General features: G+C 53.0%; 1 protein-coding gene across 1 annotated transcript in view; it reads left to right on the forward strand.

Moving 5' to 3' along the window:
- The window catches only part of LOC119955915 (myoD family inhibitor domain-containing protein-like), an 84,872-nt gene that overhangs the window by 70,519 nt on the left and 913 nt on the right, over positions 1-13,440 (forward strand). The gene's annotated exons all lie outside the window — the stretch shown is intronic.

Below are 13,440 nucleotides of genomic sequence, written 5' to 3' on the forward strand. Positions count from 1 at the left end.
ATATCTGTACACTGACTGGTGTCTCTCAGTCCCCTCTCTCAGGGAGATATCTGTATACTGACTGGTATCTCTCAGTCCCCTCTCTCTCAGGGAGATATCTGTACACTGACTGGTGTCTCTCAGTCCCCTCTCTCAGGGAGATATCTGTATACTGACTGGTGTCTCTCAGTCCCCTCTCTCTCAGGGAGATATCTGTACACTGCCTGGTGTCTCTCAGTCCCCTCTCTCTCAGGGAGATATCTGTGCACTGACTGGTGTCTCTCAGTCCCCTCTCTCAGGGAGATATCTGAACTGACTGGTGTCTCTCAGTCCTCTCTCTCAGGGAGATATCTGTACACTTACTGGTGTCTCTCAGTCCTCTCTCTCAGGGAGATATCTGTACACTGACTGGTGTCTCTCAGATCCCCCTCTCTCAGGGAGATATCGGTACACTGACTGGTGTCTCTCAGTCCCCTCTCTCTCAGGGAGATATCTGTACACTGACAGGTGTCTCTCAGCCCCCTCTCTCTCTCAAGGATATCTGTGCACTGACTGGTGTCTCCCAGTCCCCTCTCTCAGGGAGATATCTGTACACTGTCTGGTGACTCTCAGTCCCCTCTCTCTCAGGGAGATATCTGTACCCTGACTGGTGTCTCTCAGTCCCCTCTCTCTCAGAGAGGTTTCTGTTCACTGATGGGTGTCTCTCAGTCCCCACTCTCTCAGGGAGATATATGTACCCTGACTGGTGTCTCTCGGTCCCCTCCCTCGTAGGGAGATCTGTTCACTGACTGGTGTCTGTCAGTCCCCTCTCTCTCTCAGGGAGATATCTGTACACTGACTGGTGTCTCTCAGTCCCCTCTCACTCAGGGAGATACCTGTTCACTGACTGGTGTCTCTCAGTCCCCTCTCTCTCTCAGGGAGATATCTGTGCACTGACTGGTGTCTCTCAGACCCCTCTCTCTCTCAGGGAGATATCTGTACACTGACTGGTGTCTCTCAGTCCCCTCTCTCTCTCAGGGAGATATCTGTGCACCGACAGATGTCTCTCAGTCTCCTCTCTCTCAGGGAGATATCTGTACACTGACTGTTGTCTCTCAGTCCTCTCTCAGGGAGATATCTGTACACTGACTGGTGTCTCTCAGACCCCCCTCTCTCAGGGAGATATCTGTGCACTGACTGGTGTCTCTCAGTCCCCTCTCTCTCAGGGAGATATCTGTACACTGACTGGTGTCTCTCAGTCCCCTCTCTCTCAGGGAGATATCTGTACACTGACTGGTGTCTCTCAGTCCCCTCTCTCTCTCCGGGAGATATCTGTACACTGACTGGTGGCTCTCAGTCCCCCTCTCTCAGGGAGATATCTGTACACTGACTGGTGTCTCTCAGTCCCCTCTCACTCTCTGGGAAATATCTGTACACTGACTGGTGTCTCTCAGACCCCCTCTCTCTCAGGGAGATATCTGTACACTGACTGGTGTCTCTCAGTCCCCTCTCTCTCAGGGAGATATCTGTACACTGACAGGTGTCTCTCAGCCCCCTCTCTCTCTCAGGGAGATATCTGTACACTGACTGGTGTCTCTCAGTCTCCTCTCTCTCAGGGAGATATCTGTACACTGACTGGTGTCTCTCAGTCCCCTCTCTCTCAGGGAGATATCTGTACACTGACTGGTGTCTCTCAGTCCCCTCTCTCAGGGAGATATCTGTACACTGACTGGTGTCTCTCAGACCCCCCTCTCTCTCAGGGAGATATCTGTAAACTGACTGGTGTCTCTCAGTCCCCTCTCTCTCAGGGAGATATCTGTACACTGACTGGTGTCTCTCAGTCCCCTCTCTCTCAGGGTGATATCTGTACACTGACTGGTGTCTCTCAGTCCCCTCTCTTTAAGGGAGAGATTTTCACTATTGTTTCTCAGTTGAATTGAGAGCTGACCTTCGGCCTGTATGTCTGACGGGCAATGGAAACTATGCAGAAATGTATACAACATGTTTAACAATTTGCTTTCCTCTCCCGGACATTCGTTTTTTAGTAATACCTGTGTCCGACACACAACTACTCTAGAGGGACAAGTGGCTTTGTTTTTTCTGACCTACGCGCTCCCCAGCAGGAGAGGAAGTCTGGGGCCTGATCCTGGCAACTGTCAGGAAACGAAAGTTTATTCAGGAGCTCATGTGTCATCTGGTTGTCTCTCATTTCCTGGCGACACTCCCAGTACTGGTGAAAGGGCGATCAAAACAGATTCCCCCTGTTGGCTCTGCTGCAGCTTCGCCCGCACTGCATTCTGGAGGGTTGGTGGCGGCCTGACCCAAGGCCTCAGTCCCACAGTAGTGTCATGGAGGCCCTGTCGCTGCTCCACCGCCTCAGTTGGTCATCTGCTGCCGACAACCCTCAAGCTCCTGGTCCGGCAATGCCTCCGTTTTAAAAATTCTCATCCTCGTTTTCAACTCTGGCCCCTGCCCCTTGCCACCCCCCCTTTACCCACTTGTCAGTAAGCGAAAGTCACTGCGCTCTCCCATACTGAGAACAAGTATCTTTGTTAAAGGTGGTATATCAAGGCAGCTGTTCATTTCTGTACTTCTCACCTAATTGTGCTCCTTCTCTCCCTTCACTTTTGAGAGATTCGGGAATGTCAAAGGTCCAAACTTCCTGTCAGTAGAAAACAACAGGCGACCAGACGCAGCGGCGGGGGAAGGCTTACACGATGACACCGTGGGAGGAAGAATTACAGGGACGGGCGGGTTCTTCCAGGGTTGAGGAGTTTGGGCGGGAAATGGGACTGGTCTCTACTGACTGTAGACAGCTTTCAGCGATTGGGCGATGAGGAATTGATGAACCTCCCGTTGGTCGTTTTGTGGAGTTAGGGATTGAGGGATAGGGAAGAATGTGGGATTGAGGGATACGGGGATCAAGTGAGATCGAGGGACATGGGGAGAACGTGGGATTGAGCAGCCTGGTGAGAAGGAAGGGATGGGGGGTTTTGGGGAGAAGCTGCCGATTGAGGGATTTGCGGAGAATGTGAGATTGAGGGATGTGGGGATAAAATGGGGAATGAGTGATATAGGGAGAAGCTGGGATTGAGCGATATGGGAAGAAGATGGGATTAAGGGAAACGGAGAAAAGGTGGGATTGAGCGATAGCGGGAGAAGGTGGATTGAGGATACGGAGAGAAGGGTGGGGATTGAGGGATACGGGGAGAAGGTGGGGATTGAGGGATACGGGAAGAAGGTGGGGATTGAGGGATACGGGGAGAAGGTGGGGTTTGAGGTAGGGAGAGAAGGTGGGGATTGAGGGATACTGGAAGGAGGTGGGGATTGAGGGATACGGGAAGGAGGTGGGGATTGAGGGATACGGGGAGAACGTGGGGATTGAGGGATACGGGAACGTGGGGATTGAGGGATACGGGAAGAAGGTGGGGATTGAGGGATACGGGGAGAAGGGGGGATTGAGGGATAGGGGGAGAAGGTGGGGATTGAGGGAGATGGGAAGAAGGTGAGGATTGAGGGATACGGGGAGAAGGTGGGGATTGAGGGAGATGGGAAGAAGGTGAGGATTGAGGGATACGGAGAGAAGTTGGATTGAGGGATACGGGGAGTAGTGGGGTTTGAGGGATACAGGGAGAAGGTGGGATTGAGGGATATGGGGAGAAGGTGGGGATTGAGGGACATGGGAGAAGGGAGGATTGAGGGATACGGGGAGAAGGTGGGGGATTGAGGGATTACGGGAGAGGGTGGGGTTTGATGGATACAGGAGGAAGGTCGGGATGGAGGGATCTGGGGAGAAGGTGGGGATTGAGGGATACGGGGAGAAGGTGGGGATTGAGGGATACGGGGAGAAGGTGGGGATTGAGGGATACTGGGAGAAGGTGGGGATTGAGGATACTGGGAGAGGAGATTGAGGGATCCGGGGAGGGGGTGGGATTGAGGGATACGGGGAGAAGTTATGGGGAGAAGGTGGGGATTGAGGGATACGGGGAGAAGGTGGGGATGAGTGATACGGGAGAAGGTGGGATTTGAGGGATTCGGGGAGAAGGTGAGGGATTGAGGGATACGGGGAGAAGGTGGAGATTGAGGGATACGGGAAGGTGGGAGATTGAGGGATACGGGGAGAAGGTGGGAGATTGAGGGATACGGGGAGAAGGTGGGGTTTGAGGGATACGGGGAGAAGGTGGGGTTTGAGGGATACGGGAAGGAGGTGGGGATTGAGGGATACGGGGAGAAGGTGGGGGATTGAGGATAGGGGAGAAGGGGGGGGATTGAGGGATACGGGGAGAGGGTGGGATTGAGGGAGACGGGAAGGTGGGGATTGAGGGATACGGGGAGAAGGTGGGGATTAAGGATACGGGAAGGAGGTGGGGTTTGAGGGAGATGGGAAGAATGTGAGAATTGAGGGATACGAGAGAAGGTGGGGATTGAGGGAGATGGGAAGGTGAGGATTGAGGGATACTGGAAGGTGAGGATTGAGGGATACGGAGAGGAAGTTGGGATTGAGGGAGATGGGAAGAAGGTGAGGTTTGAGGGATACAGGGAGAAGGTGGGGATTGAGGGAGATGGGAAGAAGGGAGGATTGAGGGATACGGGAGAGGTGGGGATTGAGGGAGTTGGGAAGGTGAGGGATTGAGGGATACGGGGAGAAGGGGGGATTGAGGGATACGAGGAGAAGGTGGGAGATTGAGGGAAACGGGGAGAAGGTGAGGTTTGAGGATACGGGGAGCAGTGGGATTGAGGGATACGGGGAGAAGGTGGGGGATTGAGGGATACGGGGAGAAGGTGAGGTTTGAGGGATATGGGGAGAAGGTGGGATTGAGGGATGCGGGGAGAAGGTGGGGATTGAGGGATATGGGGAGAGGGTGGGGATTGAGGATACAAGGAGGTGGGGATTGAGGGATACGGGGAGGTGGGGATTGAGGGATACGGGGAGAAGGTGGGATTTGAGGGATAGGGGGAGAAGGTGGGGATTGAGGGATACGGGGAGAAGGTGGGGATTGAGGGATACGGGGAGAAGGGTGGGATTGAGGGATACGGGGAGAAGGTGGGGATTGAGGGATACGGGGAGAAGGGATTGAGGGATACGGGGAGAAGGTGGGGATTGAGGGATATGGGGAGAAGGTGGGGATTGAGGGATATGGGGAGAGGGTGGGATTGAGGGATACAGGGAGGTGGGATTGAGGGATACGGGAGAAGGTGGGGATTGAGGGATACGGGGAGAAGGTGGGATTTGAGGGATAGGGGGAGAAGGTGGGGATTGAGGGACACGGGGAGAAGTTGGGGATTGAGGGATACGGGGAGAAGGTGGGATTGAGGGATACGGGGAGAAGATGGGGATTGAGGGATACGGGGAGAAGGTGAGGATTGAGGGATACGGGAAGGAGGTGGGGATTGAGGGATACGGGAAGAAGGTGGGGATTGAGGGATACGGGGAGAAGGTGGGGTTTGAGGGATAGGGAGAGAAGGTGGGGATTGAGGGATACTGGAAGGAGGTGGGGATTGAGGGATACGGGAACGTGGGGATTGAGGGATACGGGGAGAAGGTGGGGATTGAGGGATACGGGGAGAAGGTGGGGATTGAGGGAGACGGGAAGAAGGTAGGGATTGAGGGATACGGGAGAAGGTGGGGATTGAGGGATAGGGGGAGAAGGTGGGGATTGAGGGATACGGGAAGGAGGTTGGTTTGAGAGAGATGGGAAGAAGGTGAGGATTGAGGGATACGGAGAGAAGGTGGGGATTGAGGGAGATCGGAAGAAGGTTAGGATTGATGGATACGGAGAGAAGTTGGGGATTGAGGGATACGGGGGAGTAGTGGGGTTTGAGGATACAGAGGAGAAGATGGTATGGAGGGATATGGGAGAAGGTGGGGAATTGAGGTAGATGGGAAGAAAGTGTGAGGATTGAGGATACCTGGGAGAAGGTGGGGATTGAGGGATAGCTGGGAGAAGGGTGGGGTTGAGGGATACAGGGAGCAAGGGTGGATTGAGGATTATGGGTAGAAGGTGGGGATTGAGGGATAACCGGGGAGAAAGGTGAGGATTGAGGGATACGGGGAGAAGGTTGGGGGATGGAGGCTGGATAACGGGGAGAAGGTGGGGATTGAGGGATACTGGGAGAGGAGATTGAGGGATCCGGGGAGGGGGTGGGATTGAGGGATACGGGGAGAAGTTGGGGATTGAGGGATACGGGAAGAAGGTGGGGATTGAGTGATACGGGGGAGAAGGTGGGATTTGAGGGATACGTGGAGAAGGTGAGGATTGAGGGATACGGGGAGAAGGTGGATATTGAGGGATACGGGAATGAGGTGGTATTGAGGGATACGGGAAGAAGGTGGGGATTGAGGGATACGGGGAGAAGGTTGGGTTTGAGGGATACGGAGAGAAGGGGTGGGGTTTGAGGGGATACGGGAAGGAGGTGGGGATTGAGGGATACGGGGAGAAGGTGGGTAGGTGGGGATTGAGGGTAGCGGGAGAAGGTGGGGATTGAGGGATACGGGGGAGACGGTGGGGATTATGGAGACGGAAGGTGGGGATTGAGGGATACGGGAGAAGTTGGGGATTAGGATACTGGAAGGAGGGGGGGTTTGAGGGAGATGGGAAGAAGGTGAGAATTGAGGGATACGTAGAGAAGGTGGGGATTGAGGAGATGGGGAAGGTGAGGATTGAGGGATACGGGAAGGGTGAGGATTGAGGGATTACGGAGAGAAGTTGGGGATTGATGGAGATGGGAAGAAGGGTGAGGTTTGAGGGGATACAGGGAGAATGTGGGGATTGAGGGAGATGGGAAGAGGTGATGATTGAGGGATACGGGGAAAGGTGGGGATTGAGGGAGATGGGAAAGGTGAGGATTGAGGGATACGGGGAGAAGGTGGGGATTGAGGGAAACGAGAGAGGGTGTGGATTGAGGGATACGGGGAGAAGGTGAGGTTTGAGGGATACGGGAGGCAGGTGGGATTGAGGGATACGGGGAGAAGGTGGGGATTGAGGGATACGGGGAGAAGGTGAGGATTGAGGGATATGGGGAGAAGGTGGGGATTGAGGGATGCGGGGAGAAGGTGGGGATTGAGGGATATGGGGAGAGGGTGGGGATTGAGGGATACAAGGAGGTGGGGATTGAGGGATAACGGGGAGGTGGGGATTGAGGGATACGGGGAAAGGTGGGATTTGAGGATAGGGGAGAATGTGGGGGATTGAGGGATACGGGGAGAAGTTGGGGATTGAGGGATACGGGGAGAAGGTGGGATTGAGGGATACGGGGAGAAGGTGGGGATTGAGGGATACGGGGAGAAGGTGAGGATTGAGGGATACGGGAGAAGGTGGGGATTGAGGGATGCGGGGAGGTGGGAGATTGAGGGATTGGAGAGGGTGGGATTGATGGATACAGAGGTGTGGGGATTGAGGGATACGGGAGAAGGTTGGGGAATTGAGGGATACGGGGAGAAGGTGGATTTGAGGGATGGGGAGAAGGGGGGATTGAGGGACACGGGAGAAGTTGTGGGGATTGAGGGATACGGGAGAAGGTGGGATGAGGGATACGGGGAGAAGATGGGATTGAGGGATACGGGGAGAAGGTGGAGGATTGAGGGATACGGGGAGAAGGTGGATTGAGGGATACAGGGAGAAGGTGGGATTGTGGGATACGGGAAAGGTGGCATTGAGGATACGGGGAGAAGGTGGGGGATTGAGGGATACGGGAGAAGGTGATTGAGGGATACGGGGAGAAGTTGGGGATTTGGGAAACGGGAGAAGGTGGGGGATTTAGGGATATGGGGAGAAGGTGGGGATTGAGGTACGGGGAGGTGGGGATTGTTGGGATGCGGGGAGAAGGTGGGGATTGAGGGATACGGGGAGAAGGTGGAATTGAGGGATACGAGAGAAGGTGAGGATTGAGGGATAAGAAGTGGGGATTGAGGGATACGGGGAGAAGGTGGGTTTGAGGATACGGGAAGAAGGTGGGGATTGAGGGATACGGGAGAAGGTGGGGTTTGAGGAATATGGGAAGGTGGGGTTTGAGGGATACGGAAGGAGGTGGGGATTGAGGATACGGGAAGGAGGTGGGGATTGAGGGATACGGAGAAGTGGGGTTGAGGGATACGGGAGAAGGTGAGTATTAAGGGATACGGGAGAAGTGGGGAGGGTCAGGGAGAGGTGGGATTGAGGGATACGGGAGAAGGGGGGGATTGAGGAGAAGGTGGGGATTGAGGGTACAGGGAGAAGTGGGGTTTGAGGGATACAGGGAGAAGGTGGGATTGAGGGATACGGGGTAAGGTGGGGATTTAGGGAAAAGGGAGAAGGTGGGAAATGAGGGATACTACGGGAAGGTGGGGATTGAGGGATACGTGGAGAAGGTGGGATTGAGGGATACGGGGAAAAGTTTGGGGATTTAGGGAAACGGGAAGGGTGAAATGAGGGATAGCGGGGAGAAGTGGGGATTGAGGATACGGTAAGGAGGTGGGGATTGAGGGATACGAGAGAGTGTTGGGAAATGAAGGATTGCGCTAAAGTTGGGGAATGAGGAGAAATGAAACGAAATGAAAATCGCTTATTTTCCGAGTATTCTTCAATGAGTGTACTGTGAAAAGCCCTCGTCGCCACATTCCGGCGCCTGTCCGGGGAGGCTGGTACGGGAATCGAACCGTGCTGCTGCCTGCTTGGTCTGCTTTAAAAGCCAGAGATGTTGCTGAGGAGAAGGTTGGATTGATGGATAAGGGGGAATTGTGGATCCAGACATGCAGGGAGAAGGAGGGTGTTTAAGGGACGGTGACAGTTGTCAGCAGCGTTCCCTCACAGCGTCAGGGACCCAGTTTCAATTCCGCCCAGTGTGACTATCTGTTCACGTTCTCCCCGTGTCTGTGTGTGTTTCCCCCCACATGCCAAAGATGTGTAGGTGGAGGTTGGGGTTATGGCGATAGGAGGAGGGAGTGGGCCTAGTGTAGTGTGCTTTACAGAGGGTTTTGTAGAGTTGATGGGCCGAATGTCCTCTTTCTATACTCCAGGGTTTCTAAAGATTCTACTGACAGGTGGGGAGAAGGTGGGATTGAGGGTGATGGGTGGAGATATAATACGAACAAGGCTGAGGTCTGTGCACTAACACCGCTCCTCTCTCCTCTCTCTAATCCATTTCTCCATTCCACTTCACTCCCTTCTCTTCTGCCACCTCTTCCACCCCCTCAGACGGCCTGTGCCACCGTTCTGCTCACTTGTCTCTTCTGCCAGTTCACTGACTGCTGCCAGCTGATGCCATCCCTGGGCGTGGAGAGCCTCTGCAGCCTGTGTTGCTGCTCCAGCCAGGCCATTGCCATTGGGCCACGGGGGAGAGGGACGGGAGTGGGGACTGCCGGTGCGGCTGTGACCCGGACACGTCCATCTTTGATGTGTGTCAGCAGACAGGCGACTGCTTGGAGCTGGCCCTGGAGATCTCTGAGCTGTGTTATCATTGAGGTAAACTGAGGGGAGGGTACCCCCCGGCCACGTCACTGAGGAGGCCATTCGGCCCTCGCTGTCACTGCTGGCGCTTTCAAAGAGCTCTGCAATTAGACACCCTGACCCCAACACCCCCATCTCTCGAACAGCCACAAGCTCATCATTTTAACCCTTCATCCAGACAGCCATTACCATGTTGGCCATCAAAATGCTTCCACACTTCCCAGATCACAAATACTTACACCCGTCCCATAGTAACCCGCCTGACCTATCCCCCACCCCCCCACTGTAACACTGATCTATCCCACCCCCTCACTGTAACTCTGATCTATCCCACACCCCTCACTGTAACACTGATATCCCACACCCCTCACTGTAACACTGATCTTCCACACCCTCACTGTAACACTGATATACCCCACACCCCTCACTGTAAACACTGATACCCCACACCCCTCCTGTAACACTCTATATCCCCACACCCTCACTGTAACACTGATATATCCCACACCCCTCACTGTAACACTGATAGACCCCACAACCCTCACTGTAACACTGGGATATATCCCACACCCCTCACTGGTAACACTGATGTATCCCACACCCCTCACTGTGACACGTCCGATATACCCCACACCCCTCAACTGTCCACACTGATATACCCCACAAGCCCCTCACTGTAACACTGATATACCCCCACCCCTCACTGTAACACTGAATCTATCCCACACCCCTCACTGTAACACTGATATACCCCACACCCCTCGACTGTAACACTGATATAACCCACAACCCCTCACTGTACACCTGATATACCCCACACCCCTCACTGTAACACTGATATATCCCACACCCCTCCTGTAACACTGATATCCCCCACACCTCACTGTAACACTGAGATAATCCCACACCCCTCACTGTAACACTGATGTATCCCACACCCATCACTGTGACCTCCGATATACCCCACCCCCTCACTGTACACGATATACCCCACACCCCCTCACTGTAACACTGATGATACCCACACCCATCACTGTAACACTGATATACCCACACCCCTCACTGTACACTGAGATCCCCACACCCCTCACTGTAACACTGATAACCCCCACACCCCTCACTGTAACACTGATATACCCACACCCCTCACTGTAACACTGATATACCCCACACCCCTCACTGTAACACTGATATACCCCCACCCCTCACTGTAACACTGATATACCCACACCCCTCACTGTAACACTCTGATATACCCACACCCCTCACTGTAACACTGATATACCCACACCCCTCACTGTAACACTGATATATCCCACACCCCTCACTAACACTCTGATATATCCCACACCCCTCACTGTAACACTGATATACCCCACACCCCTCACTGTAACACTGATATATCCCGCATCCCTCACTGTAACACTCCGATATACCACACACTCCTCACTGTAACACTCTGATATACCCCACACCCCTCACTGTAACACTGATATATCCCACAACCCTCACTGTAACACTCTGATATACCCCACACACCCCTCACTGTAACACTGATATACCCACACCCCTCACTGTAACCTGATATATCCCACCCCCTCACTGTAACTCTGATATATCCCGCATCCCTCACTGTAACACTGATTATCCCACACCCCTCACAGGTATACTCTGATAAACCCCACACCCCTCACTGCAACACTGATATACCCCACACCCCTCACTGTAACACTCTGATATCACCCCACACCCCTCCTGTAACACTCTGATATACCCCACACCCCCTCACTGTAACACTCTGATATACCCCACACCCCTCACTGTAACACTACTGATAATACCCCACACCCCTCACTGTAACTCTGATATACCCCACACCCCCTCACTGCAACACTCTGATATACCCCACACCCCTCACTGTAACACTCTGATATACACCAACACCCCTCCACTGTAACACTCTGATATACCCCACAAGCCCCTGCAATGTAACACTGATATATCCCACACCCCTCACTGTAACACTGATATACCCCACACCCCTCACTGTAACACTGATATATCCCACACCCCTCACTGTAACACTGATATACCCCACAACCCCTCACAGTAACACTCTGATATACCCCACAACCCCTCACTGTAACACTCTGATATACTCCACACTGTACACTCAGATATACCCCACACCCCTCACTGTAACACTGATCTATCCCACACAACCTCACTGTAACACTCAGATATATCCCACACCCCTCACTGTAACACTGATATACCCCACACCCCTCACTGTAACACTGATATATCCCACAACCCCTCACTGTAACACTGATATATCCCACACCCCTCACTGTAACACTGATATATCCTGCATCCCTCACTGTAACACTCCGATATAACCCCACACCCTTACTGTACACTGATATATCCCACCACACCCCTCACTGTAACACTGATATACCCCACACCCCTCACTGTAACACTGAAATACCCCACAGCCCCTCACTGTGACACTCTGATATACCCCACACCCCTCACTGTAACACTCTGATATACCCCACACCCCTCACTGTAACACTGATATAACCCCACACCCCTCACTGTAACTCTCTGATATACCCCACACCCCTTACTGACACACTCTGATATATCCCCCCCCCTCACTGTAACACTCTGATATACCCCACACCCCTCACTGTAACTCTCTGATATACCCCACACCCCTCACTGTGACACTCTGATATACCCCTCAACCCTCATTGTAACACTCAGATATACCCCTCACCCCTCACTGTAACACTCTGATATACCCCACACCCCTCACTGTAACACTCTGATATACCCCTCACTGTAACACTGATATACCCCACACCCCTCACTGTAACACTCTGATATACCCCTCACCCCTCACTGTAACACTCCGATATACCCCACACCCCTCACTGTAACACTCTGATATACCCCACACCCTCACTGTAACACTGATATACCGCACACCCCTCACTGTAACACTGATATACCCCACATCCCTCACTGTAACACTCTGATATACCCACACCCCTCACTGTAACACTGATATACCCCACACCCCTCACTGTAACACAGATATACCCCACACCCCTCACTGTAACACTCTGATATATCCCACACCCCTCACTGTAACACTCTGATATACCCCACACCCCTCACTGTAACACTCTGATATACCCCACACCGCTCACTGTAACACTCTGATATATCCCACACCGCTCACTGTAACAATCTGATATATCCGACACCGCTCACTGTAACACTGATTTATCCCACACCCCTCACAGGGTATACTCTGATATACCCCACACCCCTCACTGCAACACTCTGATATACCCCACACCCCTCACTGTAACATTCTGATATACCCCACACCCCTCACTGTAACACTCTGATATACCCCACACCCCTGACTGTAACTCTGATATACCACACACCCCTCACTGCAACACTCTGATATACCCCTCACCCCTCACTGTAACACTGATATACCCCACACCCCTCACTGTAACACTCTGATATACCCACACCCTCAATGTAACACTCTGATATACCCCACACCCCTCACTGTAACACTCTGATATACCCCACACACCCTCACTGTAACACTGATATATCTCACACCCCCTCACTGTAACACTGATATAACCCCACACCCCTCACTGTACACTCTGATATACCCCACACCCCCTCACTGTAACACTGATGTATCCCACACCCCTCACTGTAACACTGATATATCCCACACCCCTCACTGTAACACTGATATACCCACACTCCTCACTGTAACACTGATATATCCCGCATCCCTCACTGTAACACTCCGATATACCCCACACCCCTCACTGTAACACTCTGATATATCCCACAACCCTCACTGTAACACTGATATACCCCACACCCCTCACTGTAACACTGATATATCCCGCATCCCTCACTGTAACACTCCGATATACCCACACTCCTCACTGTAACACTCTGATATACCCCACACCCCTCACTGTAACACTGATATACCCACACCCTC

The sequence above is a fragment of the Scyliorhinus canicula genome, chromosome 21, assembly GCF_902713615.1.
Source record: "Scyliorhinus canicula chromosome 21, sScyCan1.1, whole genome shotgun sequence".
In the NCBI taxonomy this organism is placed as follows: Eukaryota; Metazoa; Chordata; class Chondrichthyes; order Carcharhiniformes; family Scyliorhinidae; genus Scyliorhinus; species Scyliorhinus canicula.